Here is a 27,953-nt window from a genome sequence, read left to right as displayed (position 1 = left end):
CTTCCTACCTCCCTTCCTCCCTCGCTCTCTCCTCCCTACCTTCCTCCTCCCCCTTCCTTCCTAGGTCCCTCCCTTCCTTCCTCGCTCCCTCCCTCCCTACCTTCCTTCCTCCCCCCTCCTTCCTTCCTACCTCCCTTCTTTCCTCCCCCTCCTTCCTTCCTAGCTCCCTTCCTCCCTCGCTCCCTCCCTCTCTCGCTCCCTTCTCCCTACTTTCCTTCCTCCCCCTCCTTCCTAACTCTCTTCCTCCCTCGCTCCCTCCCTCCCTCCCTCTTTCCTACCTTCCTTCCTTCCCACGCCTTGCTCTCCTAACTCTCACCATTGCTCCCTCGCTCCCTCCTTCCCTCCCTCCCTACCTTCCTCCCTGCCTTCCTTCCTCCCCCTCCTTTCTTCCTAGCTCTCTCCCTTCCTCCCGTCCTCCCCCTCCTTGCCTCCTAGCTCCCTTCCTCCCCCACTCCCTCCCTCGCTCCCTCCTGCCTACCTTTCTTCCACCCCTCCTTCCTTCCTTCCTCCCTCCCTTGCTGCTCTCTCCCTCTCTCCCTGCCTTCCTACCTTCCTTCCTCCCGCTCCCTCCTTCCTAGCTCCTTCCCTTCCCCCTCCTTCCTAGTTCCCTTCCTCCCTCACTCCCTCCCTCCTCCCTACCTTCCTTCCTCCCCCCTCCTCCTTCCTAGCTCCCTTCCTAGCTCCCTTCCTCCCCCTCCTTCCTTCGTAGCTGCCTTCCTCCTTCACTCCTTCGCTCCCTCGCTCCCTCCTCCCTGCCTTCCTTCCTTCCTACCTCCCTCACTCCCTCCTCCCTACCTTCCTCCTCCCCTCCTTCCTTCCTATCTGGCTCCCTTCCTCCCTTCCCCCTCCTTCCTTTCTACCTTCCTTTCTTCCCCCTTCCTCCCTCGCTCCCTCCTCCCTACCTTCCTCCTCCCCTCCTTCCTTCCTATCTCCCTCCCTTCCTCCCTTCTGCCTCCTTCCTTTCTACCTTCCTTCCTCCCCCTCCTTCCTCCCTAGCTCCCTTCCTCCCTCATTTCCTCCTTCGCCCCCTCCTCCCTACCTACCTTCCTCCCAATCCTTCCTTCCTAGCTCCCTCCCTCCCTCGCTCCCTTCCTCCCTCCCTCCCTTCCTTCCCCCCTTCCTCCCACGCTCCCTCCCCCGCTCCCTCCGTCCTTCCTCCCCCTCCTTCCTTCCTAGCTCCCTTCCTCCCTCGCTCCCTCCTTCGCTCCCTCCTTCCTTCTTCCACTCTCCTTCCTTCCTAGCTCGCTCGATTCCTCCCTTCCTCCACCTCCTTCCTCCCTAGTTCCCTTCGTCCCTTGCTCCCTCCCTCCCTCGCTCCCTCCTCCCTACCTTCCTTCCACCCCCTCCTTCCTTCCTAGCTCCCCCCTTCTTTCCTACCTTACTTCCTCCCCCCTCTTTCCTTCCTAGCTCCCTCTCTCCCTTCCTCCCCCTCCTTCCTTCCTACCTCCCTTTCTCCCTCGCTCCATCCTCCCTACCTTCCTCCTGCCCCCCCTTCCTTCCTAGGCCCCTCCCTTCCTCCCACCCTCCCTACCTTCCTCCCCCTCCTTCCTTCCTACCTCTCTTCTTTCCTCCCCCTCCTTCCTTCCTAGCTGCCTTCCTCCCTCGCTCCCTCCTTTCTCGCTCCCTTCTCCCTACCTTCTTTCCTCCCCCTCCTTCCTTCCTAGCTGCCTTCCTCCCTCGCTCCCTCTTCCCTACCTTCCTTCCTTCCCACGCCTTGCTTCCTAGCTCTCACCGTTGCTCCCTCGCTCCCTCCTTCCCTCCCTCCCTACCTTCCTCCCTGCCTTCCTTCCTCCCCCTCCTTTCTTCCTAGCTCCCTCCCTTCCTCCCATCCTCCCCCTCCTTCCCTCCTAGCTCCCTCCCTCCCTCACTCCCTCCCTCGCTCCCTCCTCTCTACCTTCCTTCCACACCTCCTTCGTTCCTAGCTCCCTCCCTTGCTCTCTCCCTCTCTCCCTGCCTCCCTACCTTCCTTCCTCCTCCTCCCTCCTTCCTAGCTCCTTCCCTTCCTCCTCCTTCCTAGCTCCCTTCCTCCCTCACTCCCTCCCACCTCCCTACCTTCCTTCCTCCCCCCTCCTCCTTCCTAGCTCCTTTCCTAGCTTCCTTCGTCCCCCTCCTTCCTTTGTAGCTCCCTTCCTCCTTCGCTCCCTTGCTCCCTTGCTCCGTCCTCCCTGCCTTCCTTCCTTCCTACCTCCCTTCCTCCCTCACTCCCTCCTCCTCACCTTCCTCCTCCCCTCCATCCTTCCTAGGTCCCTCCCTTCCTCCCTCGCTCCCTCCCTCCCCACCTTCCTTCTTCCCCCTTCCTTCCTTCCTACCTCCCTTCTTTCCTACCCCTCCTTCCTTCCTAGCTCCCTTCCTCCCTCGCTCCCTCCCTTGCTCCCTCCTTCCTTCCACCCCCACCTTCCTTCCTAGCTCCCCCCGTATTTCCTACCTTCCTTCCTCCCCCCTCTTTCCTTCCTAGCTCCCTCCCTTCCTCCCCCTCCTTCCTTCCTACCTCCCTTCCTCCCTCGCTTCCTCCTCCATACCTTCCTCCTCCCCTCCTTCCTTCCTAGGTCCCTCCCTTCCTTCCTCGCTCCCTCCCTCCCTACCTTCCTTCCTCCCCACTCCTTGCTTCCTACCTCCCTTCTTTCCTCCCCCTCCTTCCTTCCTAGCTCCCTTCCTCCCTCGCTCCCTCCCTCTCTCGCTCCCTTCTCCCTACTTTCCTTCCTCCCCCTCCTTCCTTCCTAACTCTCTTCCTCCCTCACTCCCTCCCTCCCTCCCTCCCTCACTCTTCCCTACCTTCCTTCCTTCCCACGCCTTGCTTCCTAGCTCTCACCGTTGCTCCCTCGCTCCCTCCTTCTCTCCCTCCCTACCTTCCTCCCTGCCTTCCTTCCTCCCCTCCTTTTTTCCTAGCTCCCTCCCTTCCTACCTTCCTCCCCCTCCTTCCCTCCTAGCTCCCTTCCTCCCTCACTCCCTCCCTCGCTCCCTCCTCCCTACCTTCCTTCTAACCCTCCTTCCTTCCTAGCTCCCTCCCTTGCTGCTCTCTCCCTCTCTCCCTGCCTTCCTACCTTCCTTCCTCCCCCTCCCTCCTTCCTAGCTCCTTCCCTTCCCCCTCCTTCTTAGCTCCCTTCCTCCCTCACTCCCTCCCCCCTACCTTCCTTCCTCCCCCCTCCTCCTTCCTAGCTCCCTTCCTAGCTCCCTTCCTCCCCCTCCTTCCTTCGTAGCTCCCTTCCTCCTTCACTGCCTCGCTCCCTTGCTCCCTCCTCCCTGCCTTCCTTCCTTCCTTCCTCCCTTCCTCCCTCGCTCTGTCCTCCCTACCTTCCTCCTCCCCTCCTTCCTTCCTAGGTCCCTCCCTTCCTCCCTCGCTCCCTCCCTCCCTACCTTCCTTCCTCCCCCCTCCTTCCTTCCTACCTCCCTTCTTTTCTCCCCCTCCTTCCTTCCTAGCTCCCTTCCTCCCTCACTCCCTCCCTCTCTCGATCAATTTTCCCTACTTTCCTTCCTCCTCCTCCTTCCTTCCTAACTCTCTTCCTCCCTTGCGCCCTCCCTCTCTCCCTCTCTCCCCCCTCCCTACCTTCTTTCCTCCCTCTCCTTCCTTCCTAGCTGCCTTCGTCCCTCGCTCCCTCTTCCCTACCTTCCTTCCCACGACTTGCTTCCTAGCTCTCACCGTTGCTCCCTCGCTCCCTCCTTCCCTCACTCCCTCGCTCCCTCCCTCTCTTCCTCCTTCCACCTTCCTTCCTCCACCCTCCTTCTTTCCTAGCTCCCTCCCTTCCTCCCTTCCTCCACCTCCTTCCTTCCTAGCTCCCTTCTTCCCTCCCTCGCTCTCTCCCCCTCCCTTCCTTCCACCCCCTCCTTCCTTTGTAGCTCCCTTCCTCCCTCGCTCCCTCCCTACCTTTCTTCCTACCTTCCTACCTTCCTTCCTCCCCCCTCCTTCCTAGCTCCCTCCCTTCCCCCGCCCTCCCCCTCCTTCGTTCATAGCTCCTTTCCTCCCTCGCTCCCTCCCTCGCTCCCTCCCTACCTTCCTTCCTACCTTCCCCCATCTTCCTTCCTAGGTCTCTCCCTCCCTTCCTCCCCTCCTTTCTTGCTCCCTTCCTCCCTCGCTCCCTCCCTCCCTCGCTCGCTCCTCCCTACCTTCCTTCCTCCCTCCTCCTTCCTTCCTAGCGCCCTGCCTTCCTCCCTCGCTCCCTCCCTTCCTTCCTACCTTCCTTCCTCCACCTTCTTCCTTCCTTCCTAGGTCTCTCCCTTCCTCCCTTCCTCCCCCTCCTTTTTTGCTCCCTTCCTCCCTCACCGCCTCCCTCCCTCCTCCCTTCCTCCCTCGTTATCTCCCTACCTTCCTTACTACCTGTGGAATCAGAAAATACAATATTAAGGCTTTTACACCAAGCAAAGAGAAATACACCAACACGGGCTTGTAAAGATTCCCAGAATCTTTATTGCAATACTGTACAGTTTACAAAACAAAGGACACAAATAGCTATTTGGCCGTCAGTACATCACAGAGACCACCAGAAAGTTCAATGTGAGCAGTGAACAGGAATTGCTAGCTGGACATCAGCATATTTATACAATTTCTTCATAACGATGTCCAGCCTCCTACAAGTTAATCATGTACTGGGCTAGGGTCGCGCCAGGTTCATTCCTAATTTACATATCTCGTGCATGCGGTTTACTTTTTAATACATTTGCTAACAAACACTATTATTCTCTGGGTTTAACTTTACACTCTTTACACATTTGTTTTAATACAGGTCAAACAGATGTTTCGCATGTCGTGTTCAAATAGCGTTATTGTTCTTGCATGCTTGTAGGTTAACATCGCCGATTCAAGTAATCCCCTGATCCCGAGGTCAACAAAGGACATGGTCTACATGACCCTAACATATAGCCTGCAGGCAGGTTGGACATTAACTCTCCTACAGAGGTTGAAGAGGTTAAAGTAAGAACACGCAAACACAGGTCGGCCATTTTAGGCCACAGGGTGACTTTGCACGACAAACCAAAATGGCGGCTTTAACCTAAAATGGAGGCTTGATTCACTCAAGGTTACGACCTTGCGATGCGGATTTCCTCACAGAGCGACTGGGCATAGGCCAACATATACAATGAGAACGAAACAATATTATATCAGTTTTAACAAACCCTCCTTTTGGACTATGCCAAGTGCTAAACTACCTTCAATCACTTTGCGACTAACTCCATATTTCAACGTCTATACACCCCGAATCATTATCAGACATATCTATTGCCATTAGATCAGACACTAGAGTTTCTTTCAACACATACTCCTTGGAAACCTCATCTGGGGCATATATTTTATGCCCTATTACACTTGTTGCTTGCGCGCAACACCCCCCCTAATACCGAACATATACCAGGGACAACAAAGAAATAGAAAACTTCCCAAGATAATCAGCAGGGCCGAAAACAACTTCCATCCCCACGACCGTAGGAGGTCCCAAAACCATGCACCAAGTTCCCAGTTTCCCTCAGGAACATGCACTTCTGAACTAAGAACATGTAGATTTTGGATCGCCCTAAAGATCGTTGGAGAGGAGTCTGGTACGTAAACGCAGCAAGCGGACCCCACTAATTTACATACTCCTCCATGCTCTGCCAAAATGACATCTAATGCCATTCGTTTCTGAAGAGCTACTAATATTATCGCTTTCTGTTCTAACGTCATATTATAGAGTATGTAAGTGGTCCGGTTGATGGTTTTCTCCAGTACTCTCGCTAGTCCCCTGATATCTTCTGAATTCATAATTTGCCCAAAAAATAGCACAAAGGATTTCACGATATCTCCTAGAGTTTGCGCTGGAGTATCCCCCTTCACATCTCGTTGTGGAAATTTCTACAGTACTGGGAATAAATACCCCAGGTAATAGAATCCCTAAATAGCAGGTTCCTTGCCAATCCCTGGGCAACCATGGAAATTACCGCAAACGAAATAGACAGGTTCACCTACGTACAGAGGTCTGTTCTCACTAGTCAAATTCGCAACGTTGGCGCATTTTCTAAAATTACCCATTGACCGTGTTCCATTCCTCTGTATGCAGAAGGATACTGAATCAGGGCTATGGTTAACAGAATAAGATGGAGGCGTGGGATCCTTATTGCCTATAGGAGCCATTTTGAAAGAGATCAAAGACTGAAAAGGACGAGACAATCTATCAGAGGGCCTAACAGAAGCAACGTTTGGCTTACTCCTATTTGCAAAAAGCGAGCATCCCAGGGGCACCAAAACACGCTTTTCAAAACTATTCAAATTCTGTACCATCAAAGTTCCCTGGGATGCTATCATTCCATCGGCCAAAGAATAGTGCTCTAAGAGAAGCATAACAAGCAGTTGTCAAAGGTAAAGGATGAATGTACCAACCTAGTCCCTTATCCCCATGTTGCGGTAGATGCGAGCAGATCCAGCAGTTTGTTCTGTTCAAAATTTCATGAGTGGCATTCATTATTAACAAAAGAGTATTATTCTGATAGTTCCGTCTATGCGAAGAATCTCTAGGCGACAAGGTATGCAATTGCACGGATAGAGTGGGGAAAACAGATAAATTTTCAACAGGTAAAAAGTCCTCTAGCGGATATTCTTCCTCCAGATACCATAACCCAAAACCAATAGTTACAAAAAACCCAGTTATTATTACAAAAAGACAACAATACAGTTTCGGGGTCCCATTACATGCTTGATCATTGTCTCTGCTATTCACATATTTATCTAAAATTTCGGTACGAGCGGTAGCGGGTGCAGGCATTGTAGTCTTCAATCGAAAAAACACCAATTGTTCGTTTGCTGGCGACTCCAGTCACGCGTCTTCTTAATGTCTCTCCACAACCCTTAGCCAACAGAATCCTTTCATACAGTCGGGCCAAAAGGCAGGCCCTCAAATGATTTTCTCAATCGCACAGTCAAACCGTGCCATACGTCTATTTTCTTGGATGTAAATTATATTTCACAATTTCCGGTGCCGAAGTATCAGATAACAGTATGTCGTCACTTCCCACTGGAGGTGGCGAGTGAACGGAAATGGGATCAGAAAATGGATGATCCGGAAGTACCACTGTTGGAGAATGCGGAGACAAGATGGCCGTTTTGTCTGGCCTTACGAACTCTGGAACGGTCTCCAATACTCTTGGCTGACATCCAGTTACAGATTATGTCCTCTGAAAGCATCAGTTGTGTCAGTTGTTGCTGTTTCAGGCACGTTGGTTACAGCATTGGAAAGGGATTCTGTGTCTTCTGTATCGTATGGCACGGGCTGCGGGATCCGTTTGGTGTGTGTCGAGGGGATCCAGTTCTTTCGCCCTTCTACCTGCACAGGAGTCTGGGTGACTAGCAGGACCTGGTAGGGACTCCTCCACTGAGGTGCAAGGCATGACGATCTCTCAAAAACTTCCGTGAGGATCCAGTCCCCTGGTCGTAGACTGTGACCAGGACCCTCGTACCGTACAGGTAATGCCTCTCGCAACTGGTGATAAATTGAAAATAGATTTTTAGTCAACTGGTTACAGTAATCTGAAAGAAGCACATTCTCTATATCCCGCAACGAGTGACTTTTTGGCATACCCCAAATATTAGCAGGCCTCCCCATTACCACCTCAAAGGGAGAGAGCCCAGTCGTAGTTTGAGGGGTTGTTCTCATCGACAGCAACACGATCGGTAAGGCGTCCGGCCATTTTAGTTTGGTGCCAGCACACGTCTTAGCGAGCTTGTTCTTTATAATGTTGTTATGCCTTTCCACTAATTCGGCACTTTGGACATGTCTGGCCGAATGGAACCGTTTATCAATCTGTAATCCTTCACATATTTGTAGGATTACAGCAGCGATAAAGTGTGGCCCATTATCCGACCAGATGACACTCGGCAGCCCGAACCTAGGAAAAACTCTTTCAACAGTGTTTTTGCCGTGGTTATGGTCGTTGCATCTCTAACAGGGAAGGCCTCAACCCATTTACTAAATGCACAAATAACAACCAACAAATATTTAAGATTGTTGCAACGTTCCATCTCAATAAAATCAAAATGGATAACCTCAAACGGAACAGAAGGTGGAGCAAAACTTCCTCTAGGAGTCGAGGTACCTTTTCCTACATTGTGCTGCAAGCAGACCATACACCCTTGGACAAAGTGCTCCGCAATTTTGAAAATTTTATCATTGGCCCATACACTGTGTAAAATTTTAGTCAATTTACGCGCGCAGAAATGGGTCGGACCATGAGCCATAATGACCATCATTGTAATATAGGCGTCAGGGAGTAACCATTTTCCTTCAACATTGTCCACCCAACACCCATCTTCATCCAATCTTCCTGCACCCTCGACCCATCTCTTAGTTTCCTCTATAGTAGCATCTGCTTGAATGTCTTTTACAGAATCGATACTTTCACCAAAAGTGCAAACATTTACAGTTTCTCTTACAGCATACATTTCTGAACTAAAATCAGTGGCAGTTTGCTTAGCTATCTGATCAGCGAAAGCATTCCCTTTTCCTATATCATCTGTAACCTTTTAATGTGCTGTACATTTAATAATGGCTAACTGAACAGGGAGTGCGAGCGCTGAAAGTAATTGCACTATTAAAGTGCCATGCTGTATTTTTGTGCCATCTGAGGTCAAGAAACCTCGTTCTTTCCAAAGTCTACCGAAGCTGTAAACTACCCCAAAGGCATACTGACTGTCGGTATATATATTTACTGTAAGCCCTTCAGAAAGTTCACAAGCTCGAGTTAACGCTATAATTTCTGCGGCCTGCACGGAATTATGCATAATTCTTTTGGTTTCCACAATCGTGCTTAAAGTAGTGACGGCATAAGCAGCCATGGATGTACCATTCGGAAGTTTAAAACAAGAGCCATCACAAAATAGCTCTCCTTGTGGGCTATTCAAAGGCGTGTCTTTCAAATCAATTCTACCTTTAGTCTCTTGTTCTGTAGTATAAAGGCAATCGTGTGACGTTTCGTCGCCATCAACAGTATCTTGCGGGAAAGGTAAAAGTTCTGCCAGATTTAATACACAACACCTCTGAATTTTAATGTGGGGAGCAAACAAGATCAATTTGTATCTTGTCAATCGTGCGGAAGTAAGGTGTTGCGTTTGAGTTCTATTTAATAAAATATATACAGAGTGAGGTACCATTAGGGTTAACACATGACCCAGGACCATTCCCTCGCTCTGTTTTACAGACGCAGCAGCAGCAGCGACAGCTCTCAAACATCTCGGCAAAGCGCATGCAACAGGATCAAGGACGGATGAGAAATAGCCGCACGGCCTATTCCTCCCTCCATGTTCCTGCGTTAACACAGCCAAAGCACATCCATCGCATTCATGCACATACAACACAAAGGCCTTTTCATAATTTGGAGTTCCTAAAACCGGCGCCGAACACAGTGCGGTTTTGAGAAAATCAAATGGTGTCTGGTGTTCCAAAGTCCATGGCAATGGCAAAGAAATGCCCTTCTTTGTCAAAACCAGCATTGGTTTAATCGTTAACGAAATGTTAGGGATAAACAATCTACAGTAAGAAGCCATACCTATCAGGGCTCTAACTTCCTTCTGCGTATTTGGGACAGACATGCCAGAAATAGTTTTTATTCGTTCAGGTGTCAACCTTCTTCCCTCCTTTGACAGGAGATAGCCTAAATAGGCGACCTCCTGACAACAATATTGGAATTTTTTGAGTGAAGCGTTGTGGCCATGTTTTGCTAGATGACAAAGCAACAACATGATGCCTTCTTTACAGGCATTCTCAGAATCAGCAGCCAAGAGGAGATCATCTACATACTGTAGTAACGTGCAAGTAGTAGGCAACTCAAGAGTATCGAGTTGCTCTTTCAATGTTCTACTATAAATACTTGGACTCTCCGTGTACCCTTGTGGTGCACGAGTGAATGTGAACGAGCGTCCACCTAGGGTAAACGCGAACAAATACCTACTATCCTTGTGTATAGGAATACTGAAAAACGCGCTTTTGAGGTCACAACGCTAAAATGAGTGGCAGAAGCCGGAATCATAGTTAGTATTGTTGTAACATCAGGTACAATAGGAAATTGAGGAGGCACAATTTTGTTAATAGCACGCAAATCAATTATAAACCAAACCTTTTTTGTATACTGGCAAAACCGGCTGTTACACAAACTACCTGTAATTTCCTCAATTACTCCACGATGTACAAAATCAGAAACTATACATTTCAAAGCCTGTTCGCCTATAACTGAGACCTTATATTGTGGAATGCGAGGCAATTTTACTCCATGTTTCAGAATAATTTTAACAGGTTCAATTTGAAGAATGCCCACATCATTATCATCAATTACCCATAAGCATTCCGGAATGTTACTGAATTCTGGCGGTAAAGGTCGAGTCAAAAACTGAGAGGCGAGTGATTGCTGAGGTGAAATTGTTAACCGAACTCCGTCTGAGGAACAATGTATTACTGCATTCAATTCCTTCAACAAATTTAACCCTAGCAAATTCTCCCCACAGTTTGTAGTAAGTAGAAATGGACACTGCTCCGTGAAGGGACCCAGTGTTATTGGTACCGGCAAAGAGACCAGACAAACTACAGGTGTGCCTGAAAACCCTACGGAAGCATTGGACTGCCCTGACAGTGGAATATTTGGAACCTGTGAATGGTCAATGGAACATTTTTGTGCTCCCTTATCTACTAAAAATAGATGCTTCCTATTTCCCACCGCCATCTCAACGTAGGGACCTTTCTGATGAACGGGAATAGGCGTTGGTTCCAAATCCTGCTTCGGGCAATCCTAACGACACAGAATATCGTCAAAAGGAAGCTCTCCAGATAGGTACGCGGTAGAAGGATGATCAAAAATGTTTCCATTATCCACACTCGAAACGTGTTTATCCTGTGAAGAAGGTTGCTGTGATTCTGGCGCAAACTGACCTCTGCAGGGGCCCCCTGCACCTGGGCGACCTCTGGATCGTCTACCCATGATCCCAAATGACCTTTGCCGCAAGGTCGGACATTGTGCGCGCCAGTGACCTTCCTGTCGACAATAGGCACACTGGTTAATGGTTACCGGAGCAAAGGGCGTACTTACCTGTGGAACGTACTGACCTCTAAATTGATTACCCCCTCTAGGGTTTCTAACAATCTGTTGTAATAGGACTTTTGTTTTTAGGTCACCCTTTATTTTCTCAAGTTTTTCCTTTTCATTATTTACACGATTTTCATAGTACTGAGCATGTGCAGTACTTCTGATTGAGACTTCGCCTGCCAAGCGCTTTCAGAGGACATAATCTGTAACTGGATGTCAGGCAGCAATCCACGTACACATTTGTCGACAAACAGCCTTTTCCCTGACTCTGTGCCTAAGTCTTGTCCACTGAAATCTGAAAATACCTGTTCGAACCGATTGAAGAACTCGGTAGCACCCTCAGACTTTCCTTGGACACAGGCCGTAAACTTGTCCCAAATGATTCTTTTTTCAGGAACTATAGTTTTTAATTTTACAATAATCCTATCAGGCAAAGTTAATATCACTTGCAGCGGTCGCTCGCCAGCTGGTCTTTCTCTGTCGAGCCTAACCATGTTATCCCATGTATCTCCTAACCCAGGTACATCATCTACAGTACTAATCTGTTTCCACAAATCAACTGGCAGGAGTACGGGAAATAATAAATCAATATCACTTAAGGTGAATACCGATGATTGTAAGACCGACTCTATTTCTCTATAGAACCCCGTCGGATTCTTTCTTACATCAGGAATAGATTGCTTTATGGTGTTCACTTCCTGTCTTGAGAACGGGACGTGAACAAACTGCGATACGTAATGTGCAGGAATGTCCACCACGAGTATTCCTCGTGCAGCATCGGCCACAATCTCAACATTTGGGACAAATGTCGGAGGGACCTCTCTCATAGGCAACTGAGGAGTAGGTAGCTCCGAACGCATACTAAGCAACAGAGCCAAATCAAGCGCTAAGGCAGTCGAAGAAGTATCAATCGAAAAGGCTCTCTTATAAACACTCAGCAATTCTGCGGGACAACAAATCTTTCTTTTTACACACTCATTCTGCAGGTATTCTACCATAACCTGTATCACTTTCTTTTGCATTTCTAACGTATACTAACCATATGTGTCATATACTTCATCTGGAGTTATCGACATATCCGAAATCCATCTTATCGCATCTTTTGTACAAATTCACGCTTTCCTCACCTTTCAATTCACGGCGAGGAGAAAACCGTTTCTGCAAGAACATAGTACCTAAACTATCATCATCTACTTCTTCATTCTGTAACTCTTCCAACTCCTTCTTATACACAAAAATCCTCTTAACATGCTCATATACTTTCTCCGCAGTATCTCTAGACAACGCTAAGGCGTTCAAATCCCGTAACCCTTGTGGGAGATCTACATCGTTTAATCTATTCCACATTATGCTCAAATTAATTCCTAATCCTTCAGTAAAAACATTTTCCTCAGGAATACTTTTTAAATTTTCGAGTGTGGAGAAAACATCAGCTTGTTCACCCTTCTCCATACAATGTTTAGCCCAAGCAATCAATTCATTCTTTTTATCTGGGGACACAGTATTACGAGTCACAACCTTTGATCCCGCTCCCTGGTCTACTATAAGCAATGCAGAAGCACTTGGAAGAAGAAGAGTAGACACATTCTGAATATCAACAGTTGGAAGCAAGGGGGCAGACAAAGGAGCAACATCTGGAAGAACAGCAGGAAGAACAATAGGAAGGACCGGGGGAAGTAGAGGAGGAGGAATAATGACAGGAAGGGGTAAAGCACCACGAGGAGGGATGTACGGGGGTGGCGCAGAGGCATCGGGCCTTCGTTCATGCAAAAGTTTGTTAATCAATTCATCTGACGTATGAATTCCTAATTGAAACGCTCTGTCTGTGTTCCTAACTGACTCCAATTGTTTATTTTGATCATATAACCGTGCCTTTTCAACACTCGTCATATGTCAACGCATATGTTTCTCTCTCCTCTTTTGTTGCTGCAAAGCTTCTGTTTTCCAACTGTGCAATGCGTCAAAGGCTGCAGGTCTAGCCTTTTTCTTTACCAATACAGACTCTAAATATTCTATACGAGGGATTTCAAAGCTACCATTGGTTGGCCACCGAAGATTAGAGTTATGTCTGGTATGTCTGTGCCAAATGTCATTAAATGCTATACTACCAAAGCCTTTCTTACAGTACATAGTACATGCCGGCGACCCTTCCTGTGGTGCGGGACGGCTACCTTCCAAAGATTGTCTGTCGCTGCGGAATAATGCCCTGAAGCAGGCAGACAATTTCCCAGGCATATCAGAATTCTGGTGTTACCTGGTCAAATAATTGTGCTCGCGAGTACAATGCGCCAAATTCAAATTGTCTGGGTTAAATTAAAAATCGGGTCACGATTCACCTGACCAAAGGACTGGGAGGCCCGATCGGGTTACTAATGACAATTCTAAGGACCCACGTGTCTGGTGATTTCGGCAAATTTACCCACCTCGATATATGGACCCTCGTCAAGATGTCGTCTCGGGCTACAGCTCACCGTTCGGGGATCAGATCGTGCTGTTCTGTCGAGGAATTCGCTTCTCGTCCAGAGGGGCCGTTTTGTTGGCACCGTCCGATCCCGGTCCGATAGCCGAGCCAACCTTCAACAAGACGAAGTTAATCTTGAGGGTCCCTATTCGGGCGCCATCTGTGGAATCAGGAAATACAATATTAAGGCTTTTACAGCATGCAAAGAGAAATACACCGACACGGGCTTGTAAAGATTCCCAGCATCTTTATTGCAATACTGTACAGTTTACAAAACAAAGTACACAAATAGCTATTTGGCCGTCAGTACATCACAGAGACCACCAGCAGGGTTCAATGTAAGTAGTGAACAGGAATTGCTAGCTGGACATCAGCGTATTTATACAATTTCTTCATAACGATATCCAGCCTCCTACAAGTTAATCATGTACTGGGCTAGGGTCGCGCCAGGTTCATTCCTAATTTACATATCTTGTGCATGCGGTTTACTTTTTAATACATTTGCTAACAAACACTATTATTCTCTGGGTTTAACTTTACACTCTTTACACATTTGTTTTAATACAGGTGAAACAGATATTTCGCATGTCGTGTTCAAATAGCATTATTGTTCTTGCATACTTGTAGGTTAACATTGCTGATTCAAGTAATCCCCTGATCCCGAGGTCAACAAAGGACATGGTCTACATGTACCCTAACATGTAGCCTGCAGGCAGGTTGGACATTAACTCTCCTACAGAGGTTGAAGAGGTTAAAGTAAGAACACGAGAACACAGGTCGGCCATTTTAGGCCACAGGGTGACTTTGCACGACAAACCAAAATGGCAGCTTTAACCTAAAATGGAGGCTTGATTCACTTAAGGTTACGACCTTGCGATGCGGATTTCCTTGCAGAGCGAATGGGCATAGGCCCACATATACAATGAGGACGAAACAATATTATATCAGTTTTAACATACCTTCCTTCCTCCCCCCTTCTTCCTTCCTAGGTCTCTCCCTCCCTCCCTTCCTCCCCCTCCTTTCTTGCTCCCTCGCTCCCTCCCTCCCTCGCTCGCTCCTCCCTAAATTCCTTCCTCCCCCTCCTTCCTTCCTAGCGCCCTCCCTTCCTCCCTCGCTCCCTCCCTTCCTTCCTTCCTTCCTTCCTCCACCTTCTTCCTTCCTAGGTCTCTCCCTTCCTCCTTTCTTGCTCCCTTCCTCCCACACTCCCTCCCTCCCTCATCCCTACCTTCCTTCCTTCCCCTCTTCTCACCCTTGCTCCCTTGCTGCCTCCTTCCCTCCCTCCTTCCTTCCTAGCTCCCTTCCTCCCTCCCTTCTTTCCACCCCCTCCTTCCTTCCTAGCTCCCTCCCTTGCTCTCTCCCTGCCTACCTACCTTCCTTCCTCCTCCTCCCTCCTTCATAGCTCCCTCCCTTCCCCCCTCCTTCCTAGCTCCCTTCCTCCCTCACTCCCTCCCTCCTCCATACCTTTCGTCCTCCCCCCTCCTCCTTCCTAGCTCCTTTCCTATCTCCCTTCCTCCCCCTCCTTACTTCCTAGCCCTCTTCCTCCCTCGCTCCCACGCTCCCTCGCTCCTTCCTCCCTACCTTCCTTCCTCCCCCTCCTATCTTCGTAGCTCCCTCCCTTCGTCCCACTCCTTTCTTCCTAGCTCCCTTTCTCCCTTGTTCCCTCCCTCCCTTGCTCCCTCCTTCCCACCTTCCTTCCTCCACCCTTCTTCCTTCCTAGCTCCCTCCCTTCCTCCCTCCTCCCTACCTTCCTTCTTCCCCTCCTTCCTTCTTAGCTCCCTCCCTTCCTCCCTATCCCCCTCCCTCCCTTCCATCCTACCTTCCTCCCACTCCTTCCTTCCTAGCTCCCTCCCTTCCTCCCTTCCTCCCTCTTCTTCCCTCCCGCTCTTCCTTCCTCTCTTCCTTCCTCTCTCCCTCCATCCCTCCCTTCCTTCCTTAATTCCTTCCACTCAGACGTAACGTCCACAGTGTTGCATGGGGAGGAAGGATAGCTTAGAGGCAATGCGTTTGTTTTGGGAGCAAGACAACACAGAGCAACACGGGTTCGAATCCAGGACCCACGCTTAGAAACCACTTGCAAGTATTAAGGGCGTCATAAGTGAACAATAAAATAAATAACTACAAATGCACAGCTCCGGTGGCGCCATGTTGTGGGGTGAAGGCCTCTGCCAAAGGTAGTCTCTGCAAGCCACATAGCTGCACTGAGCACACTATGCGCATGCGCTCTGGGCCCTGGTGCACGCACGCTCCGGTGGCGCCATGTTGTGGGGTGAAGGCCTCTGCCAAAGGTAGTCTCTGCAAGCCACATAGCTGCACTGAGCACACTATGCGCATGCGCTCTGGGCCCTGGTGCACGCACGCTCCGGTGTCTCACCCATGGCCGCCGCCTTCCATATGGTGTTATCGACCCAAACAGGAATGAGCGGCCCCCAGCCCTCGGGGGAATACACGCGTTCCCTTCTCTCAGGACCACAGGGAGAAGAAACCCCGTGCTTAAGGCCACTCAGGAGTTCATCTTGGCACCAATTATTCCCTCTGTTTTCCAGTACACTTCTAGGGTTGAAGGTCAAAAGATAGGGGTGGGGACAAGAGCTGAAGGTCAAAAGATAGTGGGGGGCGAGAAAGAAGGAACATCTTTCAAAATGCCCATCACTGAAAGCCTTGAACACGGCCGTGAACTATCTGGCGGATCCGAGTCCCGGGGCACTGGCTCACTTAAAGCCCTATTCTCTGTCTTTCTGTGTTCGATTGTGATCCTCGCCGATATCTACTCCCACTCCACGCTCTACTCTGTGAGCAACTCGATATTTCCAGCCTAAGGCAGGCGTGCTTTGTGCAGTGCCCTCTGCTTCGTTCTCCCCCACTACTCTTCCCAGACTCTTGAACAATATCTGTTTTACCAACTGTACCCCGTGCACCCTGCTTGGACGCAGCTTCCTGTCTCTTTGCACTGTCACATTAGAGGGAGGCCGGAACCCACTGCAGCTCAAGTCCACCTCCAAGGTCCTCAGTCTAGTCTTACATCTGCCCTTGACCTCATCCACCGCCCCCTGCAGCGTCTCTTTGCCTTTACCCTCCCCCTCAGCCATTAGCTTCACAACATACCATTCCGGGCCATTCCACCCAGAGCCAGCCTTAGGGGGGGACAAGCCGGACAACCTCCCAGGGCGCCACACCCCCAGGGCGCCATTATTCCCCGCCACGCCAGCTCGGGGGAGTCTTTCAAGGGCTCCCCAGAGCTGGTGTAGTGGGAGAAGGCGCGCAATGCAGGCTTTCACTGGTAAAGGCGCCCGCGGCTCAGCACCGCATTGTCACTAAATGCGCCGGTATGCCGCGGGTGCCTTCAACAACACAAGGCGCCATTAGCCCCCGTCACGCCAGCTCGGGGGAGTCTTTCAAGGGCTCCCCAGAGCTGGTGTAGTGGGAGAAGGCGCGCAATGCAGGCTTTCACTGGTAAATGCGCCCGCGGCTCAGCACCCCATTGTCACTAAATGCGCCGCTATGCCGGGGTGCCTTCACCAACACAAGGCGCCATTAGCCCCCGTCACGCCTGCTCGGGGGAGTCTTTCAAGGGCTCCCCCAAGCTGGCATAGTGGCAGAAGGCGTGGCGGACGCCTCATTGTCATTAAATGCACCCGCAGTGGCAGGCTCATTTAATGACAATGGGGTGCTGACGCAATCTATTCATATCAGTACCTCCTTGCCAGAGCCAGGAGGTTAAAAAAATGTTTTTAAAAAGTGGCCCGCCCCCCTACCGCCCCAGGGGCGCGAGGGGGGGCTCCAATTTGCCCATGGTGCTGCTGCACTGAAGGCCGGCCCTGATTCCACCTCACTGCGTCTCCTTGTATTCAGCGCCCTACAGCACCCTCCTTCCTGGTGTGAGACTTTGCGCCATCCCCCGGCCACCTTTCACCCATTGGCATGGCCTCCATGGGCATCTCTCGCATCTTGCTCACAGCCTAGCATCACACGTGCGCATCGGAGCGTCGTGAACACACATGCCCGTGTGCTGGTAGTAGCTAATGGCGCTCTTTAGCGGATAGTATCTGGGAACCAGCCAAACTAAAAGGTGGCATCGTAAACTGATTACAGGAGTCACCAATGGCACCCGCGCATACAATAGTTCACCATAAGCCATGCAAAGGCTTTGATAGAAAGTAACCAGCTGTGGGGCGCAGCTTGCCAATGACATCTGCATGCCAAACAACAATGCATTGCTATGGGGGTGCAGTTTGCCAATTGTGCGCAACCATTGGCTGCAGGGCTGCACGTGCAAACACATGGGTGAGCCTTTCACGGTGCCCTCTGAGCTGGCGTGGTGGGAGAAGGTGCGGCAGGGGTCCCATAGAAGGTTGCTTTTCTATTTTTGTTTTGCTGCCTGGGGCACTGGCGCAGCTAAGGCCGACCATGATTGCCTGTGTTGCTTAAGTTGAAGCACAATGCACGGCTTGCTGGGCCGCATGCCAGGACTCTTTCAGGCTGCATGCTCACAGACGAGTGCCACGGCTCGACAGAGGCACATAGTGGGGTTCCCGAGCTCACTTTATACATGTGTGTAGTGACTAAGCGTCCCCTGGACCGTGAGTAGCATGCATGGAAGGTTGGAGTGAGTGACAGAGAAGGCAGCCTGAGAGAATGTTGATGTGTGAGTGGTGATCTGTGAGAGTCAGTTGGAGATGTAGACCCCTGAGAGAGCATGTGGTGCATGTTGCCCTTAACTTATGCGCACCTGACCTTATGTACCGGATGTAATGTACAAGGAACTTATTAAAGGAGCCACTGGTACATCCCAGGATGTCAGAGTCATCATTGGCCAGGAACCCATCTTTACAATGAGGTCCCAAGAACCCAGCGATTCCACTAGAGTAGGGCCCGGACTGCTACTCTCTGGAGCCACCTGCTTCCTCAAAATGGCCGCCGGGACGTCGCACGAGGCACGTCGTAGACAGGCAGCCAATGGGCAGGCACGCCCGACGCAGCAGCGCGAGGCACGATGTGCTGTGATTAGGGTCATCACGTGGGCCAGACCTGTAAAATCAGGCGCTATAGGGACGTTTCACTCAGGGAGTGGCAGCGTAAGACAGTGATTGCCTTATATGCTTTCCTGATGCTGGCGGCACGCGCTGGCTGATCGTTCTACGATTCGGGGCCAAGGGTTAGAGGGATTTAGAGGAACAGAGGGACATTCTTTTTTTTTTGCTTGAATAAGGTTTGTAAACATGCGCCCAGCTATGTAAATCAAGGCGCCCTCCTGTGCGTGCGCTATCGCTTCCGCCACGGGGCTCAAAGGAGCTCTTTAGCGAAATAAATTCACCAAATCCAACAATGTTATCTGGGAGGGGTGTTTTTTTCAAGCGAGCCAAGGCTGGACGTTTTGCTCGATTACCTGCAATTTATTTTATTGCCTGCAACTTATTAACCCTGCAGATTAAATTCCCTTAAAGTTGTGACATGAAGGCGCCGCCTCGTCTCATGGCCACAGTGTGGCTGCTTTGCCGACTCCTGGGCCGCTACGCACAGAGCCTTTCCCAATGGGGCTTTGCCAGTATAATCAGCCTCTGGTCTCTTCCAAATATTCACATGGACATATTTTGGGCATTTCAAGGCACGAGCACTCTGTTAAAGTAGAGTGCCAAGGAATGCATAGCGCCGCCACCCCTTTGGCGCAGGCCTTGGCGGGTTTGTGACCTGCAGCGCGCGCTCTGACGTGTACACGCATGGCATGCTGGGATTGCGTTGCCAAATATAGGGACTACCTATGTTCGAGTCAGGCTTTTTTCCCTGACCGGACTTATTGAGTGAGTGGATGACCAAATGAAGCGCCTTTGCACACTGAATTGGCGCTATATATACACTGACGCTCTAAGGGAGCGACATATTTGCCAGACTCTGTGTGAAGGGCATTCTAAACACGTGTAGGGTGGGCGGGACACATCCACTTCTCGGCTGCTCTCAGCAGAAAGTGAGACTGCCACTCTGATGTCTGGACACACACACACACTCTTTCTCTGCTGGTGTGGTCCAATGTGTGGCCCCCACCCCAAATGGCGGTGCTTTCGGCTGTTAACACACGCCCAGTTGATATGTGCGTGCATGGAGTGCACCCCTCCCCACATTGGATGCAGTAACCGTGCAGACCGAGCTGAAAAGTGTCAGAAGGTGGGTGTCACAGCAGCAGCACCAAGTCCTCCTCGGGCAGGCCTCTGTCTGTTTTACTGGGCGTTGTGTGTTGTCTCCTTGTTTCTGCTCCTGGGGTGTTCGGTTGATGCGCTGTGCGCACCACAGACTGCTTTGGTGGGGTATCGTTACGGTGTGGTGCCGTTAATCAGAAGTATACACCCTGTTATAGGGTAACGCAGGGCAGGTCCTCTGTGATGACCCTGTCAGCGGCTACTGGTGGCACCAGAGGAGGCTGGAGCCGACCAGCAGTGAGGGCAATTACCTCGACCGATTGCACTGTGGTGTGGGATGTCCAGCACACTGACACCCTTTTCCGTAGCTGTGTTTTTGATGTGGGAGCTACAAGGAAAGAGAAGGGGAAGCGGGAGTGTCTCTTCAGAGTGTGTCACCTGCTTCCTAGCAGTGATGAGAAGGTTAACCATGCCAGAATCACGTATGTAGGGTGGTTTGTCTGAAGATGCTGGTTTATTTAGGAAAAGCCTACAGCGGTGTGGGGAGTAGCACAATGGCACAGCGCGGGTGCCGTCCCTGACTATGCAGCTGAAGGAGAAGCATGTAGCAATTTAGGACTCGTCTGAAGAGACTCCATGAACGTCAAAGATCGTGGGTATAGTGAAGACCCAGCTAGAGCGGCAGAGGGTTGCTAAAGAACGCAAGAGACTCTGACACCCTCAAGAATCGTGGGTATAGGGAAGACCCAGGTAGAGCGGCAGAGGGGTGCTGAAGAACGCAAGACTCCGACAACCTCAAGAATCATGGGTATAGTGAAGACCCAGCTAGAGCGACAGAAGGGACGCTGAAGAAAGCAAGAGACTCTGACAACCTCAAGAATCGTGGGCATAGTGAAGATCCAGCTAGACCGGCAAAGGGGCGCTGAAGAAAGCAAGAGACTCCAACAACCTCAAGGATCGTGCGTATAGGGAAGAACCAGCTAGAGCGGCAGAAGGGGCACTGAAGAAAGCAAGAGACTCCGACAACCTCAAGGATTGTGGGTATAGTGAAGACCCAGCTAGAGCTGCAGAGGGACGCTGAACAAAGAAAGAGACTCCGACAACCTCAAGGATCGTGCGTATAAGGAAGACCCAGCTAGAGCGGCAGAGGAGTGCTGACGAAAGCAAGAGATTCCAACAACCTATAGAATCGTGGATATAGGGAAGACACAGCTAGAGGGGGCACTGAAGAAAGCAGGAGACTCTGACAACCTCAAGGATTGTGGGTATAGTAAAGATCCAGCTAGAGCGGCAGAGGGGCGCTGAAGAAAGCAAGAGACTCCGACAACCTACAGGATGGTGGGTATAGTAAAGACCCAGCAAGAGCGGCAGAGTGGCGCTAGAGAAAGCAAGAGACTCTGACCACCTGAAAAGAGGCAGGCTCGTGGGTATAGTGTAGACCAAGCTAGAGGGGCAGAGGGGCGCTGAGGAAAGCAAGAGACTCCAACAACCTCAAGGATCATGGGTATAGGGAAGACCCAGCTAGAGTGGCAGAGGGGCGCTGAGGAAAGCAAGAGACTCCAACAACCTCAAGAATCGTGGGTATACTGAAGACCCAGCTAGAGTGGCAGAGGAGCGCTGAAGAAAGCAAGAGACTCTGACAACCTCAAGGATCGTGGGTATAGTGAAGACCCAGCTAGAGTGCCAAAGGGGCGATGAAGAAAGCAAGAGACTCCAAGAACCTCAAGGATCATGGGTATAGTGAAGACCCAGCTAGAGCGGCAGAGAGACGATGATGAAAGCAAGAGACTCCGACAACCTCAAGGATCGTAGGTATAGGGAAGACCCAGCTAGAGCGGCAGAAGGGGCACTGAAGAAAGCAAGAAACTCCAACAACCTCAATGATCGTGGGTATAGTGAAGACCCAGCTAGAGGAGCAGAGGGGCGCTGAAGAAAACAAGAGACTTCGACAACCTCAAAGATCGTGGGTATAGTGAAGACCCACCTAGAGCCGCAGAGGGATGCTGAATGAAGCAAGAGACACCAAGAACCTCAAGGATCGTGGTTATAGTGAAGACCCACCGAGAGCGGTAGAGGGGCGCTGAGGAAAGCAACAGACTCCGACAACCTCAAGGAACGTAGGTATAGTGAAGAACCACCTAGAGCGGCAGAGGGGCGCTGAAGAAAGCAAAAGACTCTGACAACCTCAAAGATCGTAGGTATAGTGAAGACCCAGCTAGAGTGGCAGAGGGGCGCTGAAGAAAGCAAGAGACTCTGACAACCTCAAGGATCGTAGGTATAGTGAAGACCCAGCTAGAGCGGCAGAGGGGCGCTGAAGAAAGCAAGAGACTCCAAGAACCTCAAGGATCGTGGGTATAGTGAACTTGTCTGAGGACTAGGACTCGTGTGGCCTGGAGGGTCTTCGGCCTTGTGGCGTTCTTAGATTTCTGGGCTGATGAGCGGATAAGGAGGCACTGTTGGTTCATGGCTTCTGGATTGGAAGCCGCTGCTCAGGAAGTAGTGCCACGTGTTCAATCACGTGAGCAAGAGAAGATCCCTGTGAAGTCCAGAGCTCAGCAGGAGATCCAGCTAGAGCGGCAGAGGGGCGCTGAAGAACGCAAGAGACACCAAGAACCTCAAGGATCGTGGGTATAGTGAAGATCCACCTAGAGCGGCAGAGGGGCGCTGAAGAACGCAAGAGACTCCAAGAACCTCAAGGATCGTGGGTATAGTGAAGACCCAGCTAGAGTGGCAGAGGGGCACTGAAGAAAGCAAGAGACTCCATAAACGTCAAAGATCGTGGGTATAGTGAAGACCCAGCTAGAGCGGCAGAGGGTTGCTGAAGAACGCAAGAGACTCTGACAACCTCAAGAATCGTGGGTATAGTGAAGACCCAGCTAGAGTGGCAGTGGGGTGCTGAAGAACGCAAGAGACTCCGACAACCTCAAGAATCGTGGGAATAGGGAAGACCCAGGTAGAGCGGAGAGGGATGCTGAAGAAAGCAAGAGACTCTGACAACCTCAAGGATCATGGGTATAGTGTAGACCCAGCTAGAATGGCAGAGGGGCACTGAACAAAGCAAGAGACTCTAAGAACCTCAAGGATCGTGGGTATACGGAAGACCCAGCTAGAGTGGCAGAAGGGCGCTGAAGAAAGCAAGAGACTCCAAGAACCTCAAGGATCGTGGGTATAATGAAGACCCAGCTAGAGCGGCAGAGGGGCGCTGAAGAACGCAAGAGACTCCGACACCCTCAAGGATAGTGGATATAGTGAAGACCCAGCTAGAGCGGCAGAGGGGCGCAGAAGAACGCAAGAGACTCCAAGAACCTCAAGGATCGTGGGTGTAGTGAAGACCCAGCTAGAGTGGCAGAGGGGCACTGAAGAAAGCAAGAGACTCCATAAACGTCAAAGATCGTGGGTATAGTGAAGACCCAGCTAGAGCGGCAGAGGGTTGCTGAAGAACGCAAGAGACTCTGACAACCTCAAGAATCGTGGGTATAGGGAAGACCCAGGTAGAGCGGAGAGGGACGCTGAAGAAAGCAAGAGACTCTGACAACCTCAAGGATCGGGGGTATAGTGTGGACCAAGCTAGAATGGCACAGGGGCGCTGAAGAAAGCAAGAGACTCCAACAACCTCAAGGATCATGGGTATAATGTAGACCCAGCTAGAATGGCAGAGGGGCACTGAACAAAGCAAGAGACTCTAAGAACCTCAAGGATGGTGGGTATAGTGTAGACCCAGCTAGAATGGCAGAGGGACGCTGAGGAAAGCAAGAGACTCCAATAACCTCAAGGATCGTGGGTATAGGGAAGACCCAGCTAGAGCGGCAGAAGGGCGCTGAAGAAAGCAAGATACTCCGACAACCTATAGAATCGTAGATATAGGGAAGACACAGCTAGAGTGGCAGAGGGGCTCTGAAGAAAGCAAGAGCCTCTGACAACCTCAAGTATTGTGGGTATAGTGAAGACCCAGCTAGAGTGGCAGAAGGGGCGCTGAAGAAAGCAGGAGACTCTGACAACCTCAAGGATCGTGGGTATAGTGAAGATCCAGCTAGAGCAGCAGAGGGGCGCTGAAGAAAGCAAGAGACTCCGACAACCTCAAGAATCGTGGGTATTGTGTAGACCCAGCTAGAATGGCAGAGGGACGCTGAGGAAAGCAAGAGACTCCAACAACCTCAAGGATCGTGGGTATACTGAAGACCCAGCTAGAGTGGCAGAGGGGTGCTGAAGAAAGCAAGCGACTCTGACAACCTCAAAGATCGTGGGTATAGAGAAGACCCAGCTAGAGTGGCAGAGGGGTGCTGAAGAAAGCAAGAGACTCCGACAACCTCAAGGATCGTGGGTATAGTGAAGACCCAGCTAGAGCGACAGAAGGGACGCTGAAGAAAGCAAGAGACTCTGACAACCTCAAGAATCATGGGCATAGTGAAGATCCAGCTAGAGCGGCAAAGGGGCGCTGAAGAAAGCAAGAGACCCCAACAACCTCAAGGATCTTGGGTATAGTGAAGACCCAGCTAGAGTGGCAGAGGGGTGCTAAAGAAAGCAAGAGACTCTGACAACCTCAAAGATCGTGGGCATAATGAAGATCCAGCTAGACCGGCAAAGGGGCGCTGAAGAAAGCAAGAGACTCCAACAACTTCAAGGTTCATGCGTATAGGGAAGACCCAGCTAGAGCGGCAGAAGGGGCACTGAAGAAAGCAAGAGACTCCGACAACCTCAAGAATTGTGGATATAGTGAAGACCCAGCTACAGCAGCAGAGGGGTGCTGAAGAACGCAAGAGACTCCGACAACCTCAAGAATCGTGGGTATAGTGTAGACCCAGCTAGAATGGCAGAGGGACGCTGAGGAAAGCAAGAGACTCCAAGAACCTCAAGGATTGTGGGTATAGGGAAGACCCAGCTAGAGCGGCAGAAGGGTGCTGAAGAAAGCAAGATACTCCGACAACCTCAAGGATTGTGGGTATAGGGAATACCCAGCTAGAGTGGCAGAGGGGTGCAGAAGAAAGCAAGAGACTCCGACAACCTCAAGAATCATGGGTATAGTGTAGACCCAGCTAGAATGGCAGAGGGCCGCTGAGGAAAGCAAGAGACTCCAACAACCTCAAGGATCGTAGGTATAGTGAAGACCCAGCTAGAGTGGCAGAGGGGTGCTGAAGAAAGCAAGAGACTCTGACAACCTCAAATATCGTGGGTATAGAGAAGACCCAGCTAGAGTGGCAGAGGGGTGCTGAAGAAAGCAAGAGACTCCGACAACCTCAAGGATCGTGGGTATAGTGAAGACCCAGCTAGAGCGACAGAAGGGACGCTGAAGAAAGCAAGAGACTCTGACAACCTCAAGAATCATGGGCATAGTGAAGATCCAGCTAGAGCGGCAAAGGGGCGCTGAAGAAAGCAAGAGACTCCAACAACCTCAAGGATCGTGGGTATAGTGAAAACCCAGCTAGAGTGGCAGAGGGGTGCTGAAGAAAGCAAGAAACTCTGACAACCTCAAAGATCGTGGGTATAGAGAAGACCCAGCTAGAGTGGCAGAAGGGTGCTGAAGAAAGCAAGAGACTCTGACAACCTCAAGGATCGTGGGTATAGTGAAGACCCAGCTAGAGCAACAGAAGGGACGCTGAAGAAAGCAAGAGACTCTGACAACCTCAAGAATCGTGGGCATAGTGAAGATCCAGCTAGACCGGCAAAGGGGCGCTGAAGAAAGCAAGAGACTCCAACAACTTCAAGGATCGCGCGTATAGGGAAGACCCAGCTAGAGCGGCAGAAGGGGCACTGAAGAAAGCAAAAGACTCTGACAACCTCAAGAATTGTGGATATAGTGAAGACCCAGCTCCAGCAGCAGAGGGGTGCTGAAGAACGCAAGAGACTCCGACAACCTCAAGGATCGTGGGTATAGGGAATACCCAGCTAGAGCGGCAGAGGGGTGCTGAAGAACGTAAGACTCCGACAACCTCAAGGATCGTGGGTATAGTGAAGACCCACCTAGAGCGGCAGAAGGGGTGCTGAAGAAAGCAAGAGACTCCGACAACCTCAAGAATCGTGGGTATTGTGTAGACCCAGCTAGAATGGCAGAGGGACGCTGAGGAAAGCAAGAGACTCCAACAACCTCAAGGATCGTGGGTATAGTGAAGACCCAGCTAGAGTGGCAGAGAGGTGCTGAAGAAAGCAAGAGACTCTGACAACCTCAAAGATCGTGGGTATAGAGAAGACCCAGCTAGAGTGGCAGAGGGGTGCTGAAGAAAGCAAGAGACTCTGACGACCTCAAGGATCGTGGGTATAGTGAAGACCCAGCTAGAGTGACAGAAGGGACGCTGAAGAAAGCAAGAGACTCTGACAACCTCAAGAATCGTGGGCATAGTGAAGATCCAGCTAGAGCGGCAAAGGGGCGCTGAAGAAAGCAAGAGACTCCAACAACCTCAAGGATCGTGCGTATAGTGAAGACCCAGCTAGAGCTGCAGAGGGACGCTGAACAAAGCAAGAGACTCCAACAACCTCAAGGATCGTGCGTATAGGGAAGACACAGCTAGAGCGGCAGAGGATTGCTGACGAAAGCAAGAGATTCCAACAACCTATAGAATCGTAGATATAGGGAAGACACAGCCAGAGTGGCAGAGGGGCTCTGAAGAAAGCAAGAGCCTCTGACAACCTCAAGGATTGTGGGTATAGTTAAGACCCAGCTAGAGTGGCAGAAGGGGCGCTGAAGAAAGCAGGAGACTCTGACAACCTCAAGGATTGTGGGTATAGTGAAGATCCAGCTAGAGCAGCATAGGGGCGCTGAAGAAAGCAAGAGACTCGGACAACCTACAGGATGGTGGGTATAGTGAAGACCCAGCTAGAGCGACAGAGGGGTGCTAGAGAAAGCAAGCGACTCTGACCACCTGAAAAGAGTCAGGCTCGTGGGTATAGTGTAGACCAAGCTAGAGGGGCAGAGGGGTGCTGAGGAAAGCAAGAGACTCCAACAACCTCAAGGATTGTGGGTATAGTGAAGACCCAGCTAGAGTGGCAGAGGAGCGCTGAAGAAAGCAAGAGACTCTGACAACCTCAAGGATTGTGGGTATAGTGAAGACCCAGCTAGAGTGGCAGAGAGGTGCTGAAGAAAGCAAGAGACTCTGACAACCTCAAAGATCGTGGGTATAGAGAAGACCCAGCTAGAGTGGCAGAGGGGTGCTGAAGAAAGCAAGAGACTCTGACGACCTCAAGGATCGTGGGTATAGTGAAGACCCAGCTAGAGTGGCAGAGGGGTGCTGAAGAAAGCAAGAGACTCTGACGACCTCAAGGATCGTGGGTATAGTGAAGACCCAGCTAGAGTGACAGAAGGGACGCTGAAGAAAGCAAGAGACTCTGACAACCTCAAGAATCGTGGGCATAGTGAAGATCCAGCTAGAGCGGCAAAGGGGCGCTGAAGAAAGCAAGAGACTCCAACAACCTCAAGGATCGTGCGTATAGTGAAGACCCAGCTAGAGCTGCAGAGGGACGCTGAACAAAGCAAGAGACTCCAACAACCTCAAGGATCGTGCGTATAGGGAAGACACAGCTAGAGCGGCAGAGGATTGCTGACGAAAGCAAGAGATTCCAACAACCTATAGAATCGTAGATATAGGGAAGACACAGCCAGAGTGGCAGAGGGGCTCTGAAGAAAGCAAGAGCCTCTGACAACCTCAAGGATTGTGGGTATAGTTAAGACCCAGCTAGAGTGGCAGAAGGGGCGCTGAAGAAAGCAGGAGACTCTGACAACCTCAAGGATTGTGGGTATAGTGAAGATCCAGCTAGAGCAGCATAGGGGCGCTGAAGAAAGCAAGAGACTCGGACAACCTACAGGATGGTGGGTATAGTGAAGACCCAGCTAGAGCGACAGAGGGGTGCTAGAGAAAGCAAGCGACTCTGACCACCTGAAAAGAGTCAGGCTCGTGGGTATAGTGTAGACCAAGCTAGAGGGGCAGAGGGGTGCTGAGGAAAGCAAGAGACTCCAACAACCTCAAGGATTGTGGGTATAGTGAAGACCCAGCTAGAGTGGCAGAGGAGCGCTGAAGAAAGCAAGAGACTCTGACAACCTCAAGGATTGTGGGTATAGTGAAGACCCAGCTAGAGTGCCAGAGGGGCGCTGAAGAAAGCAAGAGACTCCAAGAACCTCAAGGATCATGGGTATAGTGAAGATCCAGCTAGAGCGGCAGAGGGGCGATGAAGAAAGCAAGAGACTCCGACAACCTCAAGGATCGTAGGTATAGGGAAGACCCAGCTAGAGCGGCAGAAGGGGCACTGAAGAAAGCAAGAAACTCCAACAACCTCAATGATCGTGTGTATAGTGAAGACCCAGCTAGAGGAGCAGAGGGGCGCTGAAGAAAACAAGAGACTTCGAC

This window comes from Ambystoma mexicanum, chromosome 12 (assembly GCF_040938575.1).
Source record: "Ambystoma mexicanum isolate Mex_15411 chromosome 12, UKY_AmexF1_1, whole genome shotgun sequence".
Classification (NCBI taxonomy): domain Eukaryota; kingdom Metazoa; phylum Chordata; class Amphibia; order Caudata; family Ambystomatidae; genus Ambystoma; species Ambystoma mexicanum.
Note: the sequence above shows the minus strand (reverse complement) of the source record.